This window comes from Ambystoma mexicanum, chromosome 10, assembly GCF_040938575.1.
Source record: "Ambystoma mexicanum isolate Mex_15411 chromosome 10, UKY_AmexF1_1, whole genome shotgun sequence".
Classification (NCBI taxonomy): domain Eukaryota; kingdom Metazoa; phylum Chordata; class Amphibia; order Caudata; family Ambystomatidae; genus Ambystoma; species Ambystoma mexicanum.
In genome coordinates this window covers 175,031,698-175,051,440 of record NC_090932.1, presented here as the reverse complement: position 1 = coordinate 175,051,440, position 19,743 = coordinate 175,031,698, and the positions used below count along the sequence as shown (strand labels likewise).

Here is a 19,743-nt window from a genome sequence, read left to right as displayed (position 1 = left end):
AATGGCTGTATTGTGACAGTACCAGGGGCTTGACCCTGTCCGGGGGGAACAAGGACCCCTCCCAACCTGGGGAAGGCATGTATGCCAGAGCCCGATCTGGAATCCAACATGGTGGCAACCAAGCTAAATGAGCAAACAGAGAGCAACATCGACCAAGAAGCTCCTGGTCGCGTCAACATCCAGTTTACCCACGCAAACTGTAATATCCCAAAAACAAAGGGAAAGCGAGAAGCCCAGAGAATGCCAACTTGCCTGGACTGGCAAGACTGCATGAGCACCTGCAAATAAAAGGATGACATGGCTAGCATTTTTATTTTTTTTAAACAGTATACCGTTATGATCCAGCCCTGTGGATGAGACTAGGAGTCCATCGGCTCCAACTATCAGGTGAGCAGGGAACCAATGGATAGAGGTAGGAACTAAAAAACAGTATGTCATGTGTATAAAAGCCCCGCAACCATACAACCGTGTGAAAGGTTTTTGGGTCCGGTCAGGAGGTGTGTTAGTGTACTGAGAGACCAGGAGGAAGGCTTAAATCTATGGAGCTGTTGGCTACAAGTGCAGGTGAGGTATTGTTACCACTCTCTCTCACTTCCATGTGTAAAGGGTTGAAATTGTGTTGGCGAGAGTGTATGCTGATGTGAATGCTAGTAGAGAGAGGGTGTGGATATAGAAAGAGTGAGAATAGTGGTGAGATTGGCAAAACAAAGAGAGGAAGTGTGATTGCAAGAGAGAGGAGATGGGTGTTGAGGGATTAGTTTGATGGGGAAGAGTATTAGGATGAGGCGAGTGTAGAGAGAGGCATAGTGTGAGAAGACCAGAGAGACAGAAGATGAGGAGACAAATGGAGATAGGAGAGAGTAGTAGGCTGAGGGGGGAGTATATAGTGAGGGAGGAGATTGTGAGAATACCAGAGGGACAGAGGAGGGTAAAGAGTGAGATAGGAAACCGTCGAAGGAGGAGTATAGAGGGAGAGAGGTGGTGTGTGAGATGGTCGAAGCGACAGTGAAACATAGAGAGAGACAGGAGGGAGTAGGAGAGAAGGGATGGCAGGAAGAGAGAACAGAACTAGGGAGGGTGGTGGAGAAGTAGGATAGAGTAAGAAGTGAAAAAGGCAGAGAATAAGGAAGGGCAAGGAGGAGTACAGGAATTAGAGCATGATTGAGAAAGTTAGGGCGGGGACAGGCACCCCCTTGAATATCACTGATCACATCGTGGAGCACCAAGAGATTAGGGACTCCTTAGAAGGTCCTGCAGGGAGATAAGGCTGTAGAATTTAGGCCCTCACTTATATACTAGGATAGTTTAGACAGTAGGGGTTATGATCATTAGTTGCATTGCACCCTTGAGGAATAGGAGGACCTAGTGTAGCATGGAGGGAACCATCGGTAGAGTTAGTGAACTCCCTGATCTGAAAAATCAAAAATAAAAACCTTTAGTCTTCCCCACGTTGGTTGAATTAGTTCAGCCATCCTTGACAGTATGTATGACCTACATACTGCTGATTTCCCGATTTGCACAAACTACTCCCCATTTGATCCAAGTGATGCCGGGGCAACTTGTGTTATGAGCAGATTTTCTCACCCACATAATGCTGTGGGAACTGGTTGTAATAAGCGACTGTGTATGACCAGTATCGTGCCAAGGCTGGTAGACCTGTGAGCAGCAAAACATGATATACGAGGGCTGTGCTGGACTTTGGTTTTTAATAGGCACTCTGTGAAACCCTGTTCAAAAAAATATCACTGGCTTTGGGCAACTACTTCTTCTAGACGCCCCTTTGCCGAATATTTTCTTGTCTGCTATACAAAGCCAATACATTATATCCGATCAGAGTCAGATAAGGAGTGCAATAGGGAAGGTAAGTTATCATTGGCTAACAACATTCTTGATTTAATACCAGACTTAAGTGCATTTGTTTGTGTGATGTAGAGAAAGTGGGGTGAGGTTGAGTGAAAGGAGGGCAGGATATTTTCCTGTCATGCAGACTGCCTCTGCGGCAAGGCAGACCTCACGCCAGGCTATCCAGAGGAAGTAGAGGCTTACCTTTGCGAAAAATGTGGCACCAGGGGAACTCAAGTCCCAGCTTTGTCTGCGCTATGTGACGTTACGGCAGAGATGCAGCTCTTTCTCCGTGGCCCGGGACGAAGAAAACTAGAGAAGTTTGACTGGCTGCTGCTTTCCAACGTTTTCAATGTTAGTAAACTGTTTGGCGACCCAGACTCTGCTTTCGGCTTGTTCCTGCACTGCAGGCCAATCCTTCCCGCTCTGTTTCCTTGATCCCCTGGTATTCTTCTAGCCTCCTGTGCTGTTCTACGACTCCAGACTGCTTTTTGGATTTGGTCCTAGCCTATGGACGTCTGCTGAGATGACTTTGGCGTTGTTTTCGGTTGTATGTATATTTGAACCTGGACCTGACGGAAGTGGATTGAATGCTTTTTGGATTCCTCCCAATTGGATTGTTGCCAACTCGGATTGTGACTTTGGATTTTAGTTTATGGATTCTTTTTTTTTGAGGGGGATTTCCCCTTCGTTTTTTTGTTACACAGACTGTGAACTCGGATTTGCTTATGAACTTGGTTCTTCAGATTGTCTTTTGGATTACTTGCAAGTATCACTTGTGTCCCATACCTCACCCTAGGTACAACAACGCTGCTACCAGATCCCACACGTAATGCTTAAGGAGGGTCTTGCAGTACAGGTATGAGTACCTTGGTCAACCAATATTTGCTCTGCTGTATTATTCCTTGTTGCAGCCAGCCAGAGATTTGCCTTAGTGCTCTGTGCATTGAGTCATTGGGCCTCATTACAAGTTTGCTGGTCCGGTTACAACGGTGCCAGTTAGCTACCGGCACCGTACTTACCCGGCCAGCAAACTATGAGTTCTGCGAGCATGTGCCTTTCCGCCTGCCATGTATGACCTGGCGGGCGGACCAGCACCCAGGAGCAGACGTCGACGGATGCACCAGCACCATTCATGAATGGTGCCGGTGCATCCGGCCTCCCCATTCCCATTCCCATTGAGTCCAATGGCACTCAAATGGGGATGGGGAGTAATAATTACCCGCACCCAGCAATGGGGATCGGGTCCGCTGGGGCTGTAATGCCCCGCTAAATCCCCATTGCCGGGTGCCAGTAAATTCATGACTCCGGCGGCAGCCGTGCCAGTATTTACCGGCACGGCTACCGCCAGGATCATAATGACCCCCATTCTATTATTTCAAGCACCTTGCGGTCTGGAGAACGATCTTACCCTCCCAACGGGCTTACATTTGCCCTGTATCCTGCACTCAGTTCCTGTGAGACAGGTTGATGTTGAATAAGGAAGACTTCACAACATTTAGATGTGTATAGTCAGTTACATGTCAAGCAAGAGTGATGTGGCACATTCTGCCCTCCAAACAGGTAACTCTGCGGAACCTCATGTCGCAAAATCTCCAAAAGATTCCGCTAATGGACAGTCTGCAACAAGTGGTAAGAAGTGATGCGTGTAAGGGCTCTATTTGAATGGGAGTTAGTCAGAAAGCCCTGATCCAGTTGGAGGATAGGAGATATTGACTGGCCTGAGCCCATTATGCCTTACAAGCAAATAAATCATGGTTTCTTTGTGGTGGGGAGATAGGAAAGTAAACAGAGGTACTGACTTGAGGGCAAATTGAAACCATTCTGAGCAAGCAGGTGCCATAGAGAGGCCTATAATATTCAGGCAGAATCAGTCTTATTTTATGCTGATCCAGCCCTGTCTGCCTCTAAGAGGAGTGTTCCAGACAGGAAATCTCACTTTTCCCATTCTATTGCAGGAGATAAGGAGTGAGAGGACTATGGCCCTCATTGTGAGTTCATCGGTAATGCGGCTCGGTAGAATTACTGTTACCACTGTGGTGACCGGTGGAATTACCGCTGTATTGCAACTATGTGGCAGCATGCATTCATACCACCTTTCAGGCGTTTGTCCACAGGACTGTAGTGGGGTGGCAGGCTGTCTCAGCATTTGGAAGAATGGCAAAGCATTACTTGTGATGCGTGAGCACCTCAAACTGTAGCCCAGGGTTACTGCCTCCCATTTTTTAAAAGGCCTCCTGATTGTCCACCAGGAAGTCAGTACTTCAAGGTTCTGCATCGCTCCTTTTGCAGGAGATTTCCATCCTGCTGTAGAAAGGCACTATAGAATGAGTGCCTGTGGCGGAGAGCAACCAGGGATGGTACTTCCCTTACGTCTTAATACTTAAGTCTCGGGAAGATAGCTCCGGGGCAACGTGCTCGCCTTGGAAGCAAGACGACACGGAGCAACAAAGGTTCGATCCCCGGGTCCGTGCTTAGAAACCTCTGGGTATTAAGTAATAAATAAACTATCATATCATATCAAAGAAGGACGTAGGAATGAGACCCATCTTGGACTTGAGATGCTTGAACAAGTTCCTCAGGATGAACAGGTTCAAGATGGTCACTCTTTCGCATCAGAGATCAGATAGATAGTGACGTGGTGGGAGAAGAACATCTTGGGACCTAGGGTAGTGAAGAGTGAGGTGAGAAAGGGTGTGAACAGCGATTTGTTGGAACAGCGTGGAAGGAGGCACCATCCCTAGCATACCTAGAAGACTACGCGGGGAGGGGAGGGATAGTTAGAAGATTCCTAGGGAGAAAGTTCCCCAGTGCCTTAGGGATGCCACCAATAGACCAAGGTAGACAATCTGACAATTCCCCTTAAGAACCCAGTAGACCCTAAAGGACCGTGCTAATAACCTACAGCCAAACTGTCTGTACTACTACAATGAACACCCTTGGGTTTGCCTTAAGGGTCAGCATGGTTATTTGTGGTGGACACTCGTCACAGTGCTGAAACCATAAGAGCTGCATTGAGCTATTTATAAATATGGGGAAACCCCCTTGATACTCTATTGATCCTTGGTGCAAAGTGTGCATTTAGGCAAGGTAATTTGTGCTGGTGGTGGCCCCAAAAATGTCTCACTGAGTCAGTTAGGATGAAGCTCAAAAGGGACATCCTAGTCTCCAACTCAGGCCTCCCCATCGCTGATACCTATACCAGTGCTTCTTCCAGACAGACCCATACTGACATATTCTTTGTCATTCATTCTCCAGGCCTTTGGACCTCCATATAATATGTTTTCGCACCTTTTTCCTTTCTCCCATTATTGGTGGCACCCGGTGGGAAGCACCCCCCCTTCCACTCCTCTAAAACCATCATTAATGTCTACTTAAATGGCACTGTCTTGGTCGAGGGCCCTCAGGCCAATCTCCTCCTCTTTGATAGACGCTTCGCACACTTTATCAACTTCCTTTCCTCTCCTGATATCCCTCCTTACCCCTCTCTGGCTCCTCTGCCGCCTCCTTCATCTGTCACCTTTTAGGCACCTCCTGCTGCTTCTCTGGCCACCCTGTTGCCTCCCTCCTCTGCCACCCCTCTGGCACTCTCTTTTCTCCCTCTCTGACTACACGGCCTTCTCTTCCTTCCTCCTCTGCCAATCCTCTGGCACCTCAAACACTTCTGCAACGTGTACCTCTGGCCTGTACCCCTCCCCAGAACTCCTTCAAATGTGGCAACCTGCTCCACATTACAACTCTCGTTCAGCTGTCAAACACTCCTCTGACATCTGCCGTCTCCTGGAAGACCTTGATTTGGATGTACTCAGTCTCACCGTTACTTAGTTTATGGCCAGTGCTGTCACGGGTTTCGACGCTCTCCTTCCCGATGGCTACAAGATCCTCTCTGAATCCAGACCCAACTGTCCCGGTGGGGTTGTAGCCTTGATTGTCCCAGAGTGGATTCCTGCTTCTATCATTCCAATGCAGCAGTACTCCTTTGAATGTCTGGTATTCAGGCTCGCTATCTCTCCTGGCCTCTCTCACTGTGGCCACTATCTACAGGCTACCTGGCCAGGATGCCCTCTTCCTCTCTGAGTGGGCTGATCTCTCCTCCTCGCTCCTTGCCTCGCCCTCTCAACCGCTCCTCGGAGACTTGAACATCCACCTGGATACTACCAGCCCTTCATCAGGACTCTTTCTCAACTTCTGCGATTCCCTCTCTCTCTCTATTCTTCCCTCTGGCCCGACTCACTCTGCAGGGCACACCCTGCATTTTCTGATCTCCTCAGACCAACCCTTCTCTAACCCTCTCACCAATCCTCTCTCTTGGAGTGATCACTTTCTCCTTTCTTCCCACCTCTCTCTCTTCGCCGCAGGTCAAGCCAACAACAGCACTGCCACCGACGTTATTGGTCATCAGACCCATGAAATGTGTGTCAGTTGAGGCTTTCGCCACTACTTTGTGTGCCTAATCTAAACCTAAATCTAGGATGGGAGCAAGCTACGACCATCAAATACTAATAAGGCAGTCCTAGTGGAGTCTTGTCAACTAAAAAGGGCCTATACTAAAAAACCTATATTTCAATCCTTACAACTAAGTTACAAAATAGTGTGGGATAATGTTCTCAAGAAAAGAAAGAAGTGTTCACCAAATGATAAGTCAGGATGGTATGGCTGGTGTCTACCTTCCCCATGTTTTGGGTGCGGGACAAGGCAGGACCTTTGAGCACAGCACACTCCTGGACCTTGCAAGCACAAGGTTACAGTTCCTTTCAACGATGCCAGGACCTTCTGTGGCCAAGTCTCTTTGCTGCACAGTCAGTGTCTTTCCTTAGAATGCCGGCTGAACCAAAAACAATAAGCAAACAAAAGTTCCTTTGGTAGTCTTTCACGTTGGCAGATTGCTCTTTGCCCCTTTGCGTCCCCATCAGCCAGGCTCTGATCCCTCTTGCAATGCGGGTCTCCCTTAAACGGGTTCACTACACCCTTTCACTCAAAATGTATCAACAGTCTCAATGTCCTTTTAAACAACTATCCATTTTGGACAACCCTCAGCCGGGTTCACACTTGTCCCCACAATGTTTATAGTTGTTTTAACACTATGCAGGATTCACTTCTCTTGGTTTTCCAGCCTCGAGTCAGGCTTTCTCTCAAGCCCCATTCTGACTTTCTCTTAGCCCCAGTCAGGCTTCACACATTGACAGTTCAATACATTTTTTCCATTGTGTCAAAGACTTTCAAGTGTACGAGGGGTTTTGCTCGACCCTCGTAGGACCACTTTGACACTTCCCACTGGCCCCTCCTATGGCCTATTGCTTCTCGTAGTTTCAACAAAATAACATAGCCCAAAAAGGCTTCAGTCACAGTCCTTCGAATGAGCGCCGCCGTGACGCAGTACCACTCTGCTTCTGAACCTTTTACTAGGGTTTCTTTAAAGTTCAACTACAAAAGTTCTTTGTTCAACAAGCTTGCCACCTGAAACCTTGGGCCCAGCACAGTTCGGTTTCACTATCTGTCTTCTCTGACTCACCGACTGTGCTGAACTGTTGGAGTGTCTTGTCTCGGTAGTCAAGGAGGGCACAATGGCGGCAAGCGCTTCTTCCTGCTTTGGCTATCGGCGCAGGAGGGCCCCGTGTGCCATTGATACCTGTCACACCACATGCCAGTTGGACTGTACTTTACTTTGAATTTCTACCGCGCTCCAGGTACCCAAAGGATTAAGGGCGCCAACATGCAATAGAACAAGACTAACACACATACAGAGTTTATCAGATAAGTTTAAGCTAAATAACGGGAGAGTCCTGAAAATTCAAGAGACTAGCAGAACAAGAAAGTTTTAAGTTTCTTTTTAAACAAATCTGTAGACTCAATGTCACTGAGATCTAGTGGGAGGGCATTCCAAGCTGCTAAGTGGAAGGCTTCCTTGAGGGCTTTATTTGTTTTGCAGCCTGCTGTATTTAGGCGGTTGGTGTTGTTGGACCTTAAGGATCTTGAGCTCTGTTTTTTCACTATCGCCTCAGATAAATAGGCTGGTATGTGACCCGTAACACATTTATGTGTAATGAGTAGCATTCTAAAATGCACTTTGGCTTTGACGGGGAGCCAATGCAGACTCTGTCTTGCCTGTGACACATGGTCCTTCCATCTTAGACCCTTCACTGCCCTGACTGCTCCATTCTGAATAACCTGAAGGTGGTTGATGTCTACATGTGTAATGCTGGTAAGAAGGCTACAACAATAATCAATTTTGGAGCCAATAATGGCTCTTGCGATTGTTTCTGCACTTATTTCTGATATGAGAGGACGTAGATGTCTGAGCAACTTTATATAATAAGAGGGTGTAGAGATTAGGTTGCTCACCTGAACGTTCATATTGAGGTTTTCATCCAGAATAATTCCTAGAGTTTTTACTTTCCTCTTAACTTCGATCTTACGGTTGTCAAGGTTGAAGGATTTTAAAATCTGGTCTAATTTGCCAAGTCTAGGGGCCGTTCCCACAATCATAAGCTCAGTTTTTTCACTATTCAAAGCCAAGCCATTCAGAAACATCCAGGTGAGGATAGTGAGATAGGCATTATTGATGTTGTTCTCGTCAGTACTGTGTGATCCTGATGTGGGATGACGTAATTGGCAAACAGTATGCCCTCCTGTTCTAGCATGTTGTAAAACGGTACCATAAATATATTGTAGAGACATGGTGAAACACATGCCCTCAGCCGTACCCCATAGGTAAGAGGGGCTGATTTTGCTTCTGCAAGACCACTATCAACCCTCCCTTGCCTTCCACTCAGGAATGATGTGATCCGTTGCATAGCATGGTTTCACCCTTATCAATGGATTGGAGCAACTGTGCTTTCAGGGCAAGGAGAGCGGTCTCAGTTGCATGATTTGGTCGAAATCCTGATTGATATTTATGCAATATCTGTGACCTATTGAGATGTACTGAGATCTGGTTATAAGCGACCCTATCCAATATTTTCAGAAGAAATATGGTATTTGTGATGGGCCTAAAATCTATAGGGGTCAGATGACATTTAATCATTTTTTTTTTTTTAACAATGGGGTGATTCAAGCGTTCTTGAGAACCTCGGACACATTTGTGAGCGAAAGAGGTATTGACAAATTTGGTGAGGGCTGGGATAAGCAGGGAGGACCACTCCTTAATGATCATGGCAGAGCAAGGATCTCCCTTGCAGCTGGTGGTTTTAAGATGCATGATAATCTTTGTTAATTCTGCTCGCACAGAACTCTGGCTGTATGTCTTTATTCAGTGAGTTTTTTTTCTTCAATTACTTTTTATTTTTTCGAGTTTTTCTGTCATGGCTGTCTGAATATTGGTGCACCATTCCTCATTTTTTTAGTAATGTGTCTTTATTTCAGACTGCTCTTGTTCCTTTAAGATCTTAAATATCTCCTTGCTGTCCGAGAATGCATTAATGATTCTGTCATCGAATGACTCCTTCTTAGCTTTAAGGAGCGCTGTTTTGAAAATCCTAGCTGCTTTTTTATTAGGTGTCTTAACTAAGCAGGTCTCGATTTTTTTTCTCCAAGCATAGAAACATTTGATTTTTTTTTTTTTTTTTTTTTTTACTTTTAGATCCAAGTATTGCCTCTAGGTCTCTTTTGGCAGCATCTTTCCTTCAATGGTGCTAGTCTTCCGTGACATCCCTGAGATATTCGACAAAGATATTGGTGTTGTCATGTAATGCTCTTATGTTAAGGATCTCTGATGTGAGGGTTACGGCTCATGGTTTTAAATGTTCTAATGTTAGTTTCCTATAGTTTCTGACTAGTCTTGAGACCTTACTGTCATCTGATTTCTTTCTAAAGCGGTCAATACAGACCGACCATGAACAAGGAAGGATTTCGATATCCGATAGATTCATTTTGTGTGAGGCTACCCAATCTAAGGTGTCTCCTTTTATCTGAGTGGTGGTTCTCACAAGTTGTTGAAATCCTAAGGAATCAAGTGCAGTTTCTAAAGTCCCTGCCGTGTGTCCAGATCGTTACCTACCTATAAGTTAAAATCAACCAGTAGTATCATTTTAGTATTGGGTTAAGCATAGATAAATGAACACTACTAAATTATGCAGGAAGACTAAGTCCTGTAGCGAATGCGCTATGTAACAGTAAAAGATTTAGAGTGGATTCCACACGGATAGCTATTTTAACTATATTTAGTTCTGTGCCTGGAATATTTTCTGTCTTAACTTCCCACATTTTGATATCAGATTTAAAAATTAACGCTACTCCCCCCCCTAAACTCTTGTCTATCCTGCCGCAATATGCTGTACCCATCTGGTAGCGCCAGGGATAGAGATGGGCCACGACCTTGTAGCTCCAAGTTTCAGTGAGAGCGCATATATCTATGTTGCGCATTTCAATATGCGTGGCAACTTCAGTCGCATGTTTAATAAGTGACCTGGTGTTCAGCAGCATCACTTTCAAAGTGTAGGTCGGGGGGGGGGGGTTTCTTGGGCCCTCAGTGTTTTTTGTGCTGTGAGCCTGTTTGAGTGCTGGTTTTGGCATTCTTTTAGTTCTATCATTGCATTTAAGCATGGTCGTACATTTTATTATTGTGTGATTACCCGACTCTATGGGGGCCAGCAGTCTGCCCTGCAAGATCCCCACCTCATATTCCCCTCCTCCCCGTGGGCCTGGATAGCAAACTCACGGGGAGGGGGGAGTGGTGGCGACCGGTGCTGGGCCATTAGGGTATCCATATTTCTGGCATTGCCCAACATACCAATGGAGCCATGCACCATTTCTAAGTTCGTCAAGGGGGAAGCAATGTGCGTAAGAGAGGAAGAGCTGGTGGCATCTAGCCTTGCTCTGGCGGCTTTAATAGCCTTGAGGACCTCAGAAATGCCCATAGTAATTAATAAATAACTTTAAACAGGTGGAGTTACACCAAGAGGGCAGACCTACCTCCTTCCTCCCTTCAGGAACTGCCACAAACCGTCCCCGATGTGCTGGCGCTGACGTGCCTGAGGTCAAAGGTTAAGGGCCTAAGAATTACGAAAGTATGGGGAATGTAGTTCTTTCAACACGGGCAGAAGACTACCAGACTGATGGGAACAGTAGTTCCTATAACACCGTACGTGCAGAGGCTTCTAAGGCACAGAATGGAGGGCTATCAGCAGGGAAAGCACGAGATACATAGCAAAGCACTAACTTTAAAATACACACAATGAATAAAACAAGATTAGAATAAAATTAGGTCACTAAAATCCAGAAGTAAAATTACACTTGACAGACACAGGGTAACGAGACTTCCTGGTTTTATGATTTCCCTTTTGGAGGCTTCGCTGGTCTGAGTTCGCCCCCCCTGCCCCCTCCGTTGTCCCTCCAGGTCTTGCCGCCTTTCTGCTCATTTGAACTGCCGGTCCGGTGTAGCTGTTTCCTGATGCGTTCGGTCTTGCCCAAAGTGTGCTCTCGTACTCTGCCTTTTAAGGGCCATCAGGTGTGCATAGTTATTGTCAATTGCCTGACTCTGCCTGACCCTTGTGTTGGGACATGTCAGGTAAATGGCTTTGGTGTTAGTCCGTTGCCTGTCGCGGTGTAGGAAAGTGTTTGTGTTGGAAAAGGGGGATAGAACTGCTGAATATCCTACGGGGTAGGATGGAGAAAAGCTGTTATAGGGAAGGGGGTACCGCGTCTCACCCGTCGGTGTCCCACTTCCACTCCCCGTGGACTCCCCATCCAGGTGATCCAGCCGCACTGGTCCGCCCCCAGGAACTGAATCCAATAGTGATGGCCATGTCCTGACCACCTGGATGACAGATCCCTGTGGACTAGTGGGTGAGACACCTTTAGGTGTCTCACATTTCTCTCCTCTTCCTGCACCTTTGGCTGAGTCACAGCCTCTCTAACCTTAATTTCTCTGTCTCTAACACTCAATGTCTTTGCCCCTATCCTGAGGATCCGCTTGATGCCCAAATCTAGGTGCAGCTCTTTGTATGATTCCGACCTTGCCACCCTTAAACCCAAGTGTAGGGCGGTGGAGAGGAAGTGGAGGGCATCAGACCCATCTGCTCCAAAGGCAGCGCAGACTCTCTGTCCTCTCTAAGAAGAGATCTTACATCCAAGCCTTCATCTCTGCGGCATCTAACAACTCTGCCGAACTTTTCAAAATCTGCAAGGGGCTGGCCAATCCAGCTGCAGCCTCTACCTCTCTAGTTCCCTTCCAGGCTCTCTGCAAGCCCTTGGCCTCTCATTTCACTACTACAATGTAGGGCATCCTGTCCACCCTCTCTTCCTCTACCTCCTCTTCCTCCTTCTCTACCACTACTGGCTCATCTGAGCTAATCTCTCCTCCTCCTTTATCCTCCTTTCCCCCATTCACCCCTGACAATGTTTCTAGACAAGCCCGATCTACGAAGGTCTTCTCAAAGCAGCTTCTCCCCTGCTCATCCAGAACCATTAAGGACCACATCGACACCCTTGCTCCACCATTGGCCGATTTCTGCAATCACTCCTTTGCCACTGGAACTTTCCCCTCCCCCTTAAGCACTTTCTTTTGCACCCCCTTCTAAAGAAGCCCTCGGCCGATCCTTCCTCTCCATCTAACTATCGCTGATCTCAATCACTCTTTTCCTGTGCAAACTCTTGGAAAAGCTGGCCATCTCCCACCTTAATCTACATACTGAATCGGTTGGTTGCCTCCATGACCACCAGTCTGGCTTCAGAGCTGCCAGACGCACAGACACCGCTCTCCTGAACACATGTGACGACTTGTTCTCCAATATTGACTCTAACCTCCCTTCTGTCCTCATTCTTCTCGATCTATCCTCTGCTTTTGACATGAGCAACCATGCCATCTGCTCAATCGCCTCCGCGGCTACCTTGGTATTACTGATCAGGCACTGGCCTTGTTGACCTCCTTTCTCACAGACCGACCCTCTCAGGTCCAACTGGGGTCTTTCCTCTCTTCTATCTCTCTCTACTTGTGGTGTTCCCCAGGGGTCTAACCTCTCCCTCCACTACCTGGCACCTCTTACCCACTACATCGCTACTTTGTGCTCCAATTTTCAATATTATGCGGATGACACCCTGCTCTCTTTCAGGCTCCCATCAGCCACCTCTGCTTCTTCTCTCTTACCACACTGTCTGGCCGCAATTCAGAAATGGTGAGTCACCAATGATGTCCGCCTTAATGCCAGTAAGACTGAGATCCTCATCATTGGGACACTGTCTCCCTCATTCGCTTTCTCTCTCTCTCTCTGGCTGCCCACTCAGGGACCTCTTCCTGCTCATTCCTGTGGGGCTGAGAACCTTGGAGTCATCTTTGACTCCACCTTCTCTTTCTCTCTTCACGTCTGTAAGAAGTCTGTCAGCTTCAGAGTTATTCTTCATTTTCTCGCTTTCCCCCAGAAGCTCACTTTCTCCAGAGCTCTGGTCCTCTCTAGGCTGGACTATTGCAACAGCCTCTTTCTAAATCTCCCTGCCTCTACTCTTCAACCTTTACAACTTATCCAGAACAGGACTGCAAGACTTGTCCTTGGCCTCAAGTCCATGGATCATATCTCTCCAGCTCTGAAATCTCTTCAATAGCTCCCCGTGGCTGCACGGATCAAGTTCAAGACCCTATGCATCGTCCACAAGACTTTCTGGGGCCTGAGACCACTCTACCTGCAACTTTCTCTTCCAAAACATCTTCCTTCTTGAGCTCTCCACTCATCCACCTCCAACTCTCTGAGGGTCAGATGCTTCTCCAAGCAAAGAGTTGGGGGAAGATCTAGCTCCTGGGCTGGTGCCTCTCTCTGGAACAGCCTCCCTGCCTCTCTCAAACTTGAGCAGAACCACCTCCGGTTCCGGAAGCAACTCAAGACCTTCCTTTTCGCTTCTGCTTTCTCGCTTCCTCTCCCCTGTTGATGCACCAGACTGCTACACGCACTGGTCAACTTATCACCCTCTGAACCCGTGCCCAGGCTCCTGCATTTCCATTTGCCGTTGCACTGCCTCCGGGCTACCCAGCACTTAAGGGTCTGTATCCGCAACCCTACAAGCCCTTCTCTCTGCACTTGTGAGCCACCCGCTGGCTGCACTTGTGAGTTAACTGCCCTTCCCCCTTTCCCTCCCCCTGGCACTTCTCACCTTCCCTCTTCCCCGCACTTGCGCGATCTGAATGACACAACGCCTAGTAAGATTTTTATTTTGTCTGGCCTTTGTTTCCCCCTCCTTGTCTTGTGCCTAGAAACACTTGTGTACAGGCATGTTATAAATGCCACATCATATCATATATGCATGTTTGGCTTCTTGTGGACCCAAACTTCACTCCCATTGTCCCCTGCAATCATCCCTACTGCTGTTTATCTATCGTAGGACACAGAAACGCAGAGTTTGGCTTGCATAAGGCTCAGATATGATCTTGTAGAAAGGGGTAGTCAGAGGCCGGAGGTGAGGAGGACCCAATGGAAATAAGTGTAGTTTATATCCCTGTTCCACCCAGGTATATCAGCCTTTATCACAGCTTGCTTTCAGTCATTCATTTGACTAGAGTATTTAATTCTTTTTTTATACACTGATGCTCTTAATCGGAGTACCAATTGACATGTTAGAAACAGCGAAAGACTATGGTATGGTTCCATTTGGACACTCCCACAGTAATGCAACTCTGTGAACCTTTGAGTAATTTGAGCTGCTTGACTGCTGTCTTTCTGCCATTTGTATATATGTGCTCACACACTGTGAGCATTTCAAATTCAGGGTTGTGAAGGAAGGCTGGGTTTCTTTGATCCTTTACACACATAGCCCTGAGAATGGTCTTTTCTCGAGAAGTGTTTGATGTTCTTGTACTACCATGGAACCGTACACTGCTAGTTTTACTGATCTCAATATCCCTGTAACTGCCCTTTGCATTGTCTGTGGCGGTTAAAACTTTTTTACGTTGTGTGATGGGTTGGAAGAAAGAGTCAGACTCTTTGAGGACATTACCAAATTACTTGTATTTAAATAAGAGAACAGCCTAGCTTTCCCTATTCTAGAGGGTTTCCCTACCTTTCTAAAGGATCTAAAGGTGCTCATCTGTCGTTGGGAAGTCCCAAAGAAAGAAAAGTCCTCCGTCCAAATCTAGTTCTACCCTGACCCTATCACTGAGAAACTAAACCTACACAATCACAGGAGAGTCGCTTGATTCTCCTGATGTACCAGTCCTTTTCGACGACCTCCTTGTATCAGTGTCTTCAATCTTGTTATTTTTCTAGCAGGATCTTCAGTAATAGACTCTTATCTCTTGTAGTAGCTCTTGTAATTCGTCTACCACATTCATGGGTTTGATATTCTCTTTAGCAGAGTATTTTGGCCAACCTTCCTTGTGATACCCTTTCACTTGTTGGTTGGAGATTTTAAACATCCCAGGGTCTATTGATCCAAGCTCTCTCAGCTTGGCTGGAGTTTCTGCCCACTTGATATTTCTCCACTTATGGATTCTCTCTTTGTCGCAACTTTCTGTACCTTAAGAGTTTGTCTGTCCTTCTTTCTTACAACACTTTTTGTCACAGTTTCTTGTCTTTGCAGCCTGTTGCTCATACAGTATTTTCCCTTTTATTATTAGGTTCTGATTTGGGCCCTTCATAGATTCCAAGTCAGGGTTATTCTTTTTCATATGTTTATTTGGATAAAAAGAATCCATCAAACAAGCCCATTATACACACAATAAAATCATGAAAAAATTACATTTCCACATTAAAACACACTCTAGGTTCATAAAATCATAAAATCAATTTATATATATATTTCTGAGGCTTGTGGAATCTGCTTAGATCACATGCTGTGCATAGGCCGACATCTAGTGGAAGCTGCGGAGTATTACAGTTTGTTTTTCGAAACTCGAAAAAATGGGCGTCGACACAGGGCGTGCCAGTAATACTATCCCTAGTGTGACGTCCACTGTACCCAAGATCCCTCACGCGTCTAGGATCCTCAGATTGTTTTTTTCCGCCATACTGGTCGGAAGCATTTTGCGGAGTCCCCTGGCCTTAGCCATACTTTTGCTAAAAATTTAAAATAATAATCTATTGACATCCTTCCCCACCCCAGCGTCGAACTTCGACACTCGACCCCGGCTGGAGAAGAAATCGACCGTCGGCTGCTGCACGACGGATTTGGGCCTCGGAGGACCGCTGGCCTCGGCCCTGCAAATAGGGAGAGTGGGGGGGTGGTACATACTCTACACTCTTGGTATATAGGTACACCTTATACATTTCCTACACTTAACAGCCCGCTGCCTCAAGGTGCGTATGGAGGGTACCCCTTTTCAATTCTGCCCCAAGTGCAATCGCAAATACCCTTGGGTCGACAGGCACGCCACGTGCAATCTCTGCTTGCCGAGGGACCACCCCGAAGCGAACTGCAGAGCGTGTAGTAGGTTTAAACCTCAGACACTTAAGGACCGTTCGACGAAGCGTTGGGCCCACCACGCCAGGAAGGCGGCCATGGCAGCGGAGGGTGCCTTCAGCGACGCCGTACTTTCGGACGGCGAGGGCATTACGGCGTCGAAAGACAGCCGAGCGCAGGTCCCCGACCTCGGAAGGTCGTCCAGCAGGGCGGCTATGGGGAAGACCCCCGGCGATACAAGCGCTTCACATACTACACACACTAAACACACTAAGTCCAACCGAGACTCGACGACGTCGAGTTCTCGGAAAGAGGCACAGACAGAACGGTCCGATTCGGTGTCCTCTGGGCGCTCTCGATCAAGATCGCCGCATGACTCCAGGCAATCATCCACTCTTGCCAAGGGTGCCTCGCTCCCTAGGCTAACAGAAGTTTGATCGTCGGGAGACGAAGACGACTTCCATCCCCAGGCCGCGCTCCAGGAGTCGGAGGCCGCAGTTAAAGCCAGCGAGGCCCCACGCTCAAAGGACAGGGACACCACCCCCGATCCTCGACGCCACTAAAGGACAGGGAAAACATTTTTCCACGCACGGGGAGGGGGGAAAACAGCAGAAGAGAAATGGTCCAGTGAAGACATAGATAGGGTTATGTCAAGAATGTCATCTTTGGCTGATTTTTATGATAAAAATCCAGAACATTTCCTCTTGTATGATCCACAAGGGGCCACACCCTCAGGCTCTACTGATCCTATCCGCCCGAGTAAAAAGCCCCGGTTTGAAACTCCGACGAGGGCAGAACCCTTCGAGGTACAACCTTACGCAAGACCATACTCAAGGTATCAAGGAGAAGCTTCCTTTGGTGAGGACCAAGAATTTAGTATGATAGAAGAGCAAACCGGGACGGGCTACTATGGGGATGATGAGGACCAGGAAGAGGAGGACCCGGAAACATACAGGGTAGATTCCCCGGTAGAGAACGAAGCCCCGGTTACCGACTCCCCGGTCGATAACCAACCCCTCCTAAATGAGGGTCTTGCTCGTGCAGCAGAACATTTCCACATTGACACCCACGGTGTCCAGGAGGAAAGGGACTTCGCATAAGAGTTAGTAGGAGAAAGGAGGCCTGTTGCCCAGACCATCCCTATCCTTAATTCCATTCAGCGGAGAATAGACCCATCCCTGGTGAACCCGAACCTCACCAGAGCAGTCAATCCCAGAGTTGAAAAACTTTTCAGGGCGGCCCAGTCTGACCCTCTCTATATAAGAGGACATCTCAAGCCAGACTCCCTAGTTGTCACCAACACTCGTAAGAGGGCGGGAACACCCTAGTCATCGTCCGAAGCTCCTCCCGACAAGGAGAGCAAAAAACTATACGGTTTCGGCAGGAAAGTAGCCTCAACGTCCGCCTACCAAGCAAGGATTGCTAACTCCACCACCCTGTTGGCCAGCTACAACTGTCATCAGTGGCAAGAAGTCGCGGCACTCATAGACTCTGCTCCTGAACCTTTAAAGGGCCAGTTACCTTGGATTTCCGCAGAGGGTAGAGCCGTGTCTGGTTGCATTTTGAAAGCAACCTTCGACACTGCGGACAACGCAAGCAGATTGATAGCGGAAGGCACTGTTATCAAAAGACATGCGTGGTTACGGCAGTCTGGTTTTAAGGCAGAAACCCAGGCATCATTGTTGGACAAACTGGTGGAAACCGATCTGTTGTTTGGTAAGGCGGTCGAAGACGCACTGAAAAATGCCAAGGACGAATACGAAACACTCAAGTCCCTTGGCCAGTTAACCAATAAACCCCCTAACCAGAGAGGGAATAGTAATTTTCGTCGCCCACGTGGCCAAAATTCCCAGAGAGGATCTAACTATTCCCAGGGGCAGGGTACACAGTGGAACAACCAACAGTCTACCCAGGGTTACTGCAGGGGTAATAGGAGAGGTCGTAGTAAAGGCAGAGGCAGCCCCAGCAAGAGAGGCGGCACGCCTCCACCGAAGCAGTGACGCTCAGTTCAGGGTCCCTTCTCACGCAACCCCAGTAGGGGGACGCATTTCCAACTTCACCCAGGCTTGGGAAGGGATCACATCAGACAGATGGGTGCTGTCAACAGTATCCACAGGATATTGTATAGAGCTACTGCAGCGTCCCCGGAACCATCCTCCACGACAAAGAGTACACTCTTTAGAACATCAGAAGATTCTCCGCGAGGAGATCGCCATTCTGCTAGGAAAGGACGCGATAGAACTCGTCCCGGGACACCAGGTAAACAAGGGTATCTATTCAACTTACTTCCTTGTGCCAAAGAAAGATTTGACAATGCGCCCAGTATTGGATTTACGGCCTGCCAACAAGTATGTCAAGCCCCAAAAATTTCATATGACCACGCTACAAGAGGTAATACCCCTCCTAAAAAAGGGGGATTACATGGCACCTTGGATATGAAAGATGCTTATTTTCATATTTCCATGTTCCCAGCGCACAGAAAGTATTTGCGCTTCAAGGTGGACAGTCGACACTACCAATTCAAGGTACTGACCTTCGGGATAGCTTCAGCACCAAGGGTATTCACCAAGGTACTGGCGGTGGCGGCTGCACACCTATGCAGGGAGGCAATCCCAGTGTACCCTTATCCGGACGACTGGCTCATAACGGGGGAAACCCCAGGAATTTGCAGGACAAACATTCAAAGGACTATCGACCTCCTCCACGAGTTAGGCTTCTCAATCAATGAGAAAAAGACAAGCCTGGTGCCAAGCACCTCAAAACAGTTCCTAGGAGCTATCCTAGATACCCAAGAGGGGTTGACCTTTCCTTCAGAAGAAAGAATTCGGAATATACTACTGCAAATTCCGCATTTTCAGTCCGGTCAACAAATAACGGTACGCAAAGCAATGCGTTTACTGGGCATGATGGCGTCATGTATTTACCTGGTCCCCCACGCGCACCTGCGCATGCGTCCCATGCAGAAATGGTTGGCGAAACAGTGGTCTCAGGCAAGTGGTCAGTGGGACGATCTAGTGGTCGTTTCGCCAACACTGGTACAAAGCCTTCACTGGTGGACAAGAGAGAATCTCACACAGGGGAAACCCTTTTACGATCCCGAGGTACAGGCAGTAGTCACTACAGATGCATGTCTGACGGGGTGGGGAGCTCACCATCTCCACCACACAACTTAGGGTCTCTGGTCTCACTCAGTGGCCAAGAACCACATCAACCTGCTAGAGCTTCTGGCAGTATTCAGAGCACTTCAGGCGTTCGAGCCCCACCTACTAAACCTGTCAGTGCAAATCCGGACGGGCAGCACAACAGCCATGTTCTACCTGAACAAGCAAGGAGGGACTCGCTCGCCAAATCTGTCCAAGCTTGCCCAGAAAATCTGGAGATGGGCACTCAGACGGAACATCTATCTGTCATCACAACATGTTCCAGGGGAGCTCAATTCCCTAGCGGATGCTCTTAGCAGAGACTCCCTCCCAGAGGAACACGAATGGGTTCTACACAGAGAGGTCGTAGAAGATATCTTCTCTCAGTGGGGTTTCCCCACTATAGACTTATTCGCCACAAGCAAAAACGAACAATGCCCAG

General features: G+C 47.7%; 1 protein-coding gene across 1 annotated transcript in view; it reads left to right on the top strand.

The window, feature by feature from the left end:
* IKBKB (inhibitor of nuclear factor kappa B kinase subunit beta) overlaps nucleotides 1-19,743 on the top strand; it is a 1,202,582-nt gene that overhangs the window by 1,080,614 nt on the left and 102,225 nt on the right. The gene's annotated exons all lie outside the window — the stretch shown is intronic.